This window comes from Panthera leo, chromosome B4 (genome assembly GCF_018350215.1).
Source record: "Panthera leo isolate Ple1 chromosome B4, P.leo_Ple1_pat1.1, whole genome shotgun sequence".
In the NCBI taxonomy this organism is placed as follows: Eukaryota; Metazoa; Chordata; class Mammalia; order Carnivora; family Felidae; genus Panthera; species Panthera leo.
Genome location: NC_056685.1, coordinates 93,561,778 through 93,571,598, shown reverse-complemented (window position 1 = coordinate 93,571,598; position 9,821 = coordinate 93,561,778).

Sequence of the window (9,821 nt, the reverse complement as noted above, 5' to 3'; positions counted from 1 at the left end):
GCAGCGGATCTAGCGGCGGGGGCGGGGCGCGCTGCGTCACTTCCGAGGCCCGAGGGACGAGGCGGGGGCGACCGGGGGCGGTCGGGGGCGGCGGTCGCCTCTGCAGCCCGCCCGCTCGGCAGCGCGGAGTAAAAGCCTGCGTCCCTGCGGGCAGACGCGGCTTCTTTTGTGTGTTAGGCCTGGGGTTTGGGGGCACGTCCCAGCTGTTCCCAGAGACTGTGTTTTCACGTTGCCTCTAGCACACTCCACCGTTTTGTAATATTGTCATTTCTCAGTTTTTCTTACAATTCTCACGGCCAAGGCTTCTAGAGAGGTGGAAGTTTTACGTCCACGATTAAATACGAAGTGTAACCCAGCATTCTGTGAGCGCCTTGAGAGTGAAAACAGCGTTCTTAACCCTGCATCCTCAGAGACCCGCAGTTTTATTTGCCTAGTAAACGTTGGATTCCCGCGGATTGTTATCTTGAGTAATTTGCAAGCCACTTAGGTTTTTTTGCATGCTGTTTATGTTTGCATCTCTATCTCCTGTCACCGGCTCCTTTCATCTCTTTCCCCGCTCTTTGCCCGCCGTTTTTTCCTCCTTAGATCGCAGTTGGTTTTCTAACTTGAATGCGGTCATTCTAGAGACCACCACCCCCCCCCCCCAAAACGTGGAGGCATCTTGAGGAAAGTGGCTTCTTAGAACCGTAGAATGTCTGAGCGAGAAGGGAACTGGAAAAGGTGTCATTCGGTCCAAATATCTCATCTTACAAATGTGGGAACTGAGGCCAAATACAAAGTAAGTGATTTAAACGTGATCACGTGGTCAATACCCAAAGAGCTTTTGTCATAAATACTTTAGTCGAAGATGTCTCTCCAGTTTGAAACCTTACTCCATTCTTTATTTCTTTTTCACCCAGTTCGAAGCCCACCAAATTAGAGTGTGCTTGCTAAGATACAGAAACCTTTCACGCAATGGTAAGCCAAACAGTATACATTCCACCTCTACTTGGTATGGTGGAAAAAGCTTAGTTGGAGTCTGATAGACCAATCCGGTGCTGTGGATACAATTACTAGTCAGACAGTTTTACCAGCTAGATGACCTCAGTCAAGTTACCTAATCTCTTTCATGGTCAATCGCAGAATCTGTAAACTCCAGGTAATAATATTTATCTCACCAAGGTTGAAAGTTGATGGTGTTTTAAATGAGGTAATATGCAAAATGCCCTATCCTCTTCTTGAAAATACTGATTTTCTTTTTTCCATGGGGCTTTATAGAAGGAAAGAGCTACTCATGATAAAGGGTGAGACCTTTTTTTAGATTAGTAATAGGGTAAGGATAATAATGGCCCATCATAGATGTCCACATCCCAATGCCCGGAACCTGTGAATATATTACTTTACGTTGGAAAAGGAACTTCACAGGTACGATTACATTAAGGATCTGGGATTATCCTTGATTTCCTGGTAGGTTCAAAGTAACCACAAGGGTCCTTATAAGTGAAAGAGGGAGGTGGGTAGGGGAGATGTGATGAGAGAAGCGGTTTAGGTTCGTTCAGTACACTTAAAAATTATTCCAGGGCCTGACTTCTGCTGTTGCCTACAAAAAGTCAACTGCCATTGAGACTGTTTCTTTGAAGGGCATTGGTTTCTGCCCCCTCTCCCGCCCCCACCCCTGGCGGCTGCTTTTAAGATTTTTTATATTAGACTTCGGAACCTTATGGGGATGGATATAGTTTGGTCCTCCTTTACCTCCCAGGGTGCTGTCCTTCTGAAGACCACCTCAAAATATGGTGTACCAGAGTCACTAACAGTTCCTAAGTTCCATATTGTGTTTCCGTGCATGTCAAGAGTGCAGCTCAACCTTGCAGCCATCTCTTTTGGGATCTGAAGTGCATAAGCTCTCTGAATGTGTAGGCCTTATCCTCTTCTACTTCTTGACCAGCTAATTCCTCACTCACTCCCTGGTTAGCCTTTTTGATGATTTTAACAGGTTGTTACAGGGTATCTGCTTACTTAGCAATGTTCAAGAAATGAAATATTATTGTAGATTACAAAAGAAAATGCATAATAATAATGAAAACAATAAGCAAAAACTCTACCACTTATTGAGTACTTTTATATACCAACCTCTTTGTTAGACATTTTATAGTCATCAGTGTACATAGATGAAAGATTGGAGACTTGGGTTCTTATCCCGACATTACTGACCAGCCAGGTAACCTTAGGCAAGTTCTTTACCTCAAGTTCCCCAATGAAGGTCCCTCTCAGTTTTGAAATGCTATTATTCAAATTTATACAGAATTCAAAGTCCAGAGTGCCTTGAGAGGAATTTGATAATGGTATTACCAGAAATCTAGTAGCTTGAAACTATAAAAATTCCTTATCTTATAGTTCTCGAGATCAGAAGTCCAAAATGGATCTCACTGGGCCAAAATCAAGGTGTTGGCAGGTCTGCGTTCCTTCTGGGAGCTCTGGAGGCAAATACATTTTTTGCTTTTTCCATCTTCTAGAGGCTGTCCATGTTCTTTGTCTGTTACCCTCCCTTCCCACAATCATATCACTCCAACAATATAAACAATATAAAATCAAGATATTTTCAAAGAGTAACAAAGAGGTTGGAAAGGAGGTAACTAATGTTCTAAGGTTTCTGTACATCTGTTTCTTCTCTATACAGAACTTTCCGTCCTTTTCCATACACACGTGTATGTAGCAATGGCAACCTCAGTTCCAGCGTTCAAATAGGCACCATTCAAGAAAATGGCTATCTGTCTTAGTTTCAATTACAAAATCTAAAGAGAAAGCAACTGATTAGCTCAGGTTTTATAGGAGTCTACTTTTAGTCCAATCAAGTTTGTCTAAGTGGGTGGAGTCACAGAGTAAGACGTAGTTTACAAAATCTACTCTGTGAATTAGGAAAAGGTGGAGAATTATCAGTGAAAGATGATTGCTTTGAACTAATGTGATACCCCAAAGGTGGTCTAACACATTCCACCTGTTGGATGACAACACATAGACAAAGACCTTATGGTTGGAGAAGGCAAATCCAAATCCATAAATACTAACACATATTGTCATTTTGATTACTTCATTCAAGTCAGTCAATGCCGTAATCTCTGTAGGAACGTGAGTTTGATTCTAACATACTACAGCTCATAGTTTAGCCCTATGCTCCCCAAACTTTTAAAAAATATCCCTGGCATTTTATTTTATTATTATTATTTTTTAACGAATCCTTTTTTTTTTTTTTTTTTTTTTTTAGTTTATTTATTTTGAGAGAGAAAGAGAGAGAGCATGACCTGGGAGGGGCAGAGAGAGAGAGTGAGAATACTGAACAGGCTCCTCAGCATCAGCAAAGACCCCTATGTAGGGCTCAGTCCCACAGCCTGTGAGATCATGACCTGAGCCAAAATCAAGAGTCGGATGCTCACCTGATTGAGCCACTTAGGTGCCCCTATACCCCTAACACTTAAAAAATGCAGCCATAGTATACATAAATGCAAATATTATTTCATGTTAACATTTTAATACCATGAACACACATAAAATATATCATTTTGAAGGATGAAATAAAGATTTTTTAAATGTCTGGCTATGATATCATTACAATGATATCATAAAATGCCTCATTTTATCATTAGTGGATATAAATCCATATTTCAAATAGTCTTGAAATTTTTGGTCCTGCTCTTGTCAAATCTGATTACATCATCCTTATTTTCATCCCTTATGGGACTGACAAGAATTTATACTAGAAATACATAGGTGTTGGCTCAGACACTTTCTTGTCTATCACTTTCATTATTAGTATTAACTATGAGCCATAGTTTCTTAGAATCTCTTTTTTAAGACTCAGGCACTTTGGGCGCCTGGGTGGCTCAGTTGTTAAACATCTGGCTTCAGCTCAGGTCATGATCTCATGGTTTGTGAGTTCGAGTCCCACACTGAGTGAGCATGAGTCCTGCTTCTCTCTCCCCCTCTCTTTCTTTCTCTCTCTTTCTCTGCTCCTCCTGGGATTCTTTTTCTCTGCCCCTTGCTCACTTGCACTAAATCAATCAATCAATCAATCAATCAATCTGACATACTTCTAAAAAAAAAGACTCGGGCATTTTGTGATGGTTAATTTAAAGTGAGAAAGTGTAATCTGTAAGTCGATATAACTGGGCTCTCATAAACAGTATCATAATACACTACACATGAAGTGTAGTAAGTGCCTGTGTGAAGGAATCCCTTTAGAATTCTCTGTATCAGGGGCGCCTGGGTGACTCAGTTGGTCAAGCATCTAACTTCAGCTCAGGTCATGATCTCACAGTTCATGGGTTCGCGCCCTGCGTCAGGCTCTGTGCTGACAGCTCAGAGCCTGGAGCCTGCTTCAAATTCTTTGTCTCCCTCTCTCTCTCTGCCCCTCCCCCGCTTGTGCTCAGTCTCTCTCTTTATCTCTCTCAAAAATGAATAAACATTAAAAATAATAATAATAAAAAGAATCCTCTGCATTGTCCCCCTCTTTCCTCAGGACTGCCCCCAATAGGGGCAATTATGTGAGAAGCAAAAAAAGTTAATGGTTCAAAGTCCCTCTCATTCATGGGCTCTTTCCGTAACTTGTTTAAGGCCATCATTCCCTTCCACTCCTCTCTCCTCTCTGTCATACATCCCCCACTTTGTGTTGGATAGGTGTGTGTGGTGTGGGAGCAGCCATCTTTTTGGATCTAATGAGAAGCTGAATGAGGGGGATTACATTTAATTTGGATTTAATGGAAAATATTTATGTATAAGTTATTGGTAACCATCCTGACATAGGAATGCTTTCCAGAAACATCTTTACTGCCACTATGCCAACTCATCCAGCTTCTGTGACGTGAAAATGCAAAGCCAGAGGTCATATTGTGATCTGAGTGTGTCCAGTTGTGCTAGGCACTAGAAGTATGTGGGTAGTGGAAGAGAAACAAAGTTTGAAATGTATGAAGTCAGGTATTATTCTTTAGAAAATTAGTCTAAAGAGACATGCAAAATTACATGTGAAAGATTTGGTTCTCATTAATGCCTAGTCAAAATGGAAGTCTCTCCTGACAGGAATACACTAAATAATGAGGCATTTAGAATTATCAACTCACCATATATTCTCTTAATGAGAAAATCACATGAAATTGAAATCCCTGTGTCTTTTGTCCTCGATAACAATTTGTTTTCATACCTTATTTTGTATTCATAATTTTTTGTTATTTTTCTTTAAGAAAGCTTTCAAAATATGGGTATATCAATCCCCAGAAAGCCTAGATTTATGCCTGCCACATACCTTAGTAACTTGAAATCATTTGACATATGAATTGAGTGAGGACACTAGGGTCAATTCATGTAATAAGTATTAGTTAACCTTAATTTTTCAACTTTTTAAACAAAAAAATAGAATACTATGCTCTATCTTTCCATATGCCTATACATATATTTGCACACTCCAGAAACAATTGGTTAAGCCAATTGCGATGCTGAATAAGAAAGACTTATTTCAACCCCAGAGAAGTGAGGCATCACACTCTCTGCTTGTCCCTCCTTGAATCAGGTAGTTCCACATTTTTTTTGTTTATTAAGAAGGCTCCATGCTTGACGTGAGGCTTGCTCTCATAACCCTGAGATCAAGAGTCGCGTGCTCTATGACTGAGCCAGCCAAGCGCCCCCAGTTCCACACTTCAAGCACTGCATTTCCTATTACCAAATTTTGTTAGACTGAACCATATCAAGGTGTAGGTTTTATAGTTCATAAATGGTCTAACATTGGCAAATTCATAGAGTCACCCTAACATATCATTTAGAACACATTTGGCTTCAAGTAAGAGAAACAAAACTCAAATTGACCTAAACAATAAGGAAATGTATTCTGAGGATATCCGTGAACTCATACAATTGACTGAAGGCCTGAGAACCACGTTTGGAAAACAGGCAGAAACCAAAGATGGCAAAATCGAGTCAGGATCACGCTACAGAGATCAACTGCCTCGGAAGCTACTGCTGGCATTGTTGCCACTAGACAGTTGCTATCACTCTGCTGAACTCCACCATTGATGGTTGCTTAGCTCATTGCTAGACTGCCACACCTTTGGATCACCTCCAGTCGCCTCATAACCAAATCTAAGTGTTCTTTTGTGCATTCCCTCAAGGTTCAAAGTCCAGAACTGCAAAATAAAACTTACAGCACATGGTCAGGTGCACCCTGCCAGGGTGATCAGCTACTGACCTAAAAAAAGTTCACCTCAGCTATATATAGACTTTTGTCTATATTCTATTGCGTAGAAACATGTTCTAATGTTAATATTTTTGGGCAGTGGGATTATGAATATTTTTAGTTTCTAATTCATACATTTTTTGTGTGTTTTTAATATTGCTACCACCTGTATTTATTCACCTTATAATCAAGAAAAAATTTCAACTTCATTTTTAAATAGAAAAGCATAGGGGCACCTGGCTGGCTCAGTTGGTAGAGAAGGGACTCTTGATCTTAGGGTCATGAGTTCAAACCCCACGTTGGGCATAGCACTTACTTAAAAAAAATAAAATGTTAAAAAATAGAAAAGCATAGAATTAAGATTTTTTTATGCAGTATGGCCATACCTTGCACTCAGGAAGGAGCGTGACATTTTTTACAAATTTTATTAAATGTTTATTTCTTTTGAGAGAAAGAGAGCACACACATGAGAGCAAGGGAGAGGCAGAGGGAGAGAGAGCGAGAGAGAGAGAGAGAGAGGGAGAGAGAGAATCCCAAGCAGGCTCTGCTCTGTCAGTGCAGCCTGACACAGGACTCAATCTCATGAACTGTGTGATCATGACCTGAGCTGAACCAAGAATCAGACATTTAACCGACTAAGCCACCCAGGTGCCCCAACATTTAGAAACTTGTAATAATAACGAGTCACATATCTGATTGAAAAATAGAAACAGGGGCGCCTGGGTGGCTCAGTTGGTTAAGCGTCTGACTTCAGCTCAGGTCATGATCTCTCGGTCTGTGAGTTCGAGCCCCGCGTCGGGCTCTGAGCTGTCAGCACAGCTGACAGCTGGAGCCTGTTTCAGATTCTGTGTCTCCCTCTCTCTGACGCTCCCCTGTTCATGCTCTGTCTCTCCCTGTCTCAAAAATAAATAAAACGTTAAAAAAAAAAAAGAAAGAAAAAGAAACACATTGGGGCACCTGGGTGGCTCAATTGGTTAAGCATCTGACTCTTGGTTTCAGCTCAGGTCATGAGCTCACAGTTCGTGAGTTCGAGCCCCGGATCGGGCTCTGCACTGACAGAGAGGAACCTGCTTGGAATTCTCTCTGTCCTTCTCTCTCTTCCCCTCCCCTGCTGGTGCATTCTCTCTCTCTCTCTCTCTCTCTCTCTCTCTCTCTCTCTCTCCTCTCTCTCTCTGTTTCTCAAAAATAAATAAACTTAAAAAAAATAAAAACATATGAAGGCTACGTTGTAGTTTGCCATGAACTACTTTTTTTAGCACTTGTGTGAAAATGTGTTTTAAAAACAGACATTTCTCACCATGGTTTTAAAGTGTATTGTTTGATACAAGTGGTCTTTCTTTTGTGCTTTGTAAAATGCATTAGTCTTTGTGTTTTGAATGATTTATTTCTGGAAATTACTGAAAGTGAAATGAATGTAAAATCCATATTAAGAGCTGGACTTGAGCAAAATACAATAACATTAATATGAGTGAAAGTATTTTTCAACATCAAAAACCACTTTTTATGGAGCTAATGGGACTTAAAATTAGTAATCATACAGGTTTTTTTTTCCTACAACTTCTACAATAGCTAAATAAATGTATAAGTGATGACAAAATTTATTCATTCTACTATCCAACAAGTATTTTTTTATTTATTTTTTAACATTTATTTATTTTTGAGACAGAGAGAGACAGAGCATGAATGGGGGAGGGTCAGAGAGAGAGGGAGACACAGAATCTGAAACAGGCTCCAGGCTCTGAGCAGTCAGCACAGAGCCCGACGCGGGGCTCGAACTCACATACCGCGAGATCGTGACCTGAACCAAAGTCGGACGCTTAACCGACTGAGCCACCCAGGCGCCCCACCAACAAGTATTTTTAATGCAACTGCTGCAAGGCGGCCACTGTAATAGGTAGGAATGAATAATACAAATGTAAATAAGATTTCACTATCGTGAAAAGTGAGAAGTGAGAAGTGAGTAGTGAGAAGTGGCATGGTAAGGTGTAACGTGACAGATCTTGGTTTGAGACCCACTTCTTTCGGTTGAGACTCAATTGTGTCATTTTGGGCAAGAGTTATTGAACTTCAATGGGACCTGTTGCAAAAAATAGAGATAATAATATCCACCTAAAATAGAAGAATGGAAAGAATCCAACAATTACTGTGCACATAGTATTATGTGCCAGTCCCTGAGATATATACTTTATATACATCAACTCAAATTAGAAAGTATAGGTACAGTGTGAGAGATGGGTGAGCTGGTAATCCTTAGAAGTACAGATATCACGTTGGAATCTCTGGGAATATGTGTCAGTCAGAACCTGGCAGGAAAGAGATGGCACACACAACGGGGAAATGGAGTAGGATATGATGGAATAACCATTTATGACAGTTTGGACAAGGTTGAGAGAAACTAATGGAAGATGATGAAGCACTGTAGGGCAAGCCCGAAGGGATAAAGGGAACAATCAGTTACTCAAACTCAGACAGGGAGATCTGTAGCTGTTGGTGAAGGCTGCCTGAATCAGCTGTAGCCTTCAGGCATACAGGGGAGAGTCTGGAAAATAAGTCCTGACATTACATCTCCCTTGACCTTAGATTTGGTAGGGCCTCCCACTGGTTGAACCCAACTGGAAGTCAGAGAGTAAGAGGTACCGTTGGTATGGTCAAAAAAGGTCACCCACTGGAGCAGACAGCAGGGTAGAAAGGGTGGAAAGCAGATCTGGAGAAGCAAAGGAGGGTATCTAGCACAGAAAGTATAGAAATGAGGGGCGGCTGGGTGGCTCAGTCAGTTAAGTGTCGAACTTCTGCTCAGGTCATGATCTCGTGGTTCGTGGGTTTGAGCCCCATATTGGGCTTGCTGCTATCAGTGCAGAGCCTGCTTCAGATCCTCTGTCTCCCTCTCTCTCTGCCCCTATCCCACTTGCGCACTCTCTCAAAAATAAAACATTAAAAAAGAAAGTATAGAAATAAGCAAATGTTGCTTCCCACGTATGTTCACTTATGGTATCAAAAAGCTGTAATCCACCTTATTGAAGAGCAGGAACTTCAGGCCAGTCTTACTTCAGAACCAGCCTTGTTGTAAATTCTGGGTCAAAAGTGATGAGATTTAAGTGTATTAGTCAACTCTGGGTAAGCTTTCCACATGGCCAATTCAGTGATTAAATTGTTCAGTGGTGAGCATAACCAGTTTCTTAAAATGCCTCTTCTTCACTCAGAGTCAAGAAGAAATGTTTCATCTCATTTACCTCTAATAACTAGGTAAGCTATTATGGAGCATGGGTTCTGACTATCAAGCTATTGTATCCCCAACTCCATCTCATTTTCCTAGACCCTCCCAAAATGAAATTAATTCTGCCACTCACTCCTTATTCTGTAGGCTGTCTTCCTTCAGCAAGAAACAAACCCAACTGCTCAGGTCATGATCTCACAGTTCACGAGTTTGAGCCCCGCATTGGGCTCTCTGCTGTCAGTACATAGCCCGCTTGGGGATCTTCTGTTTCCTCCCTCCCCTGCTTGAATGCACGCATGTACACTCTCTCAAAAATAAATAAACATTAAAAAAAAATCCACAACAACCCCAATTACATGGATCCAGGAACAGAAATACCTAGGGTTGAGTTACAAACTGTCTCTCCACTAG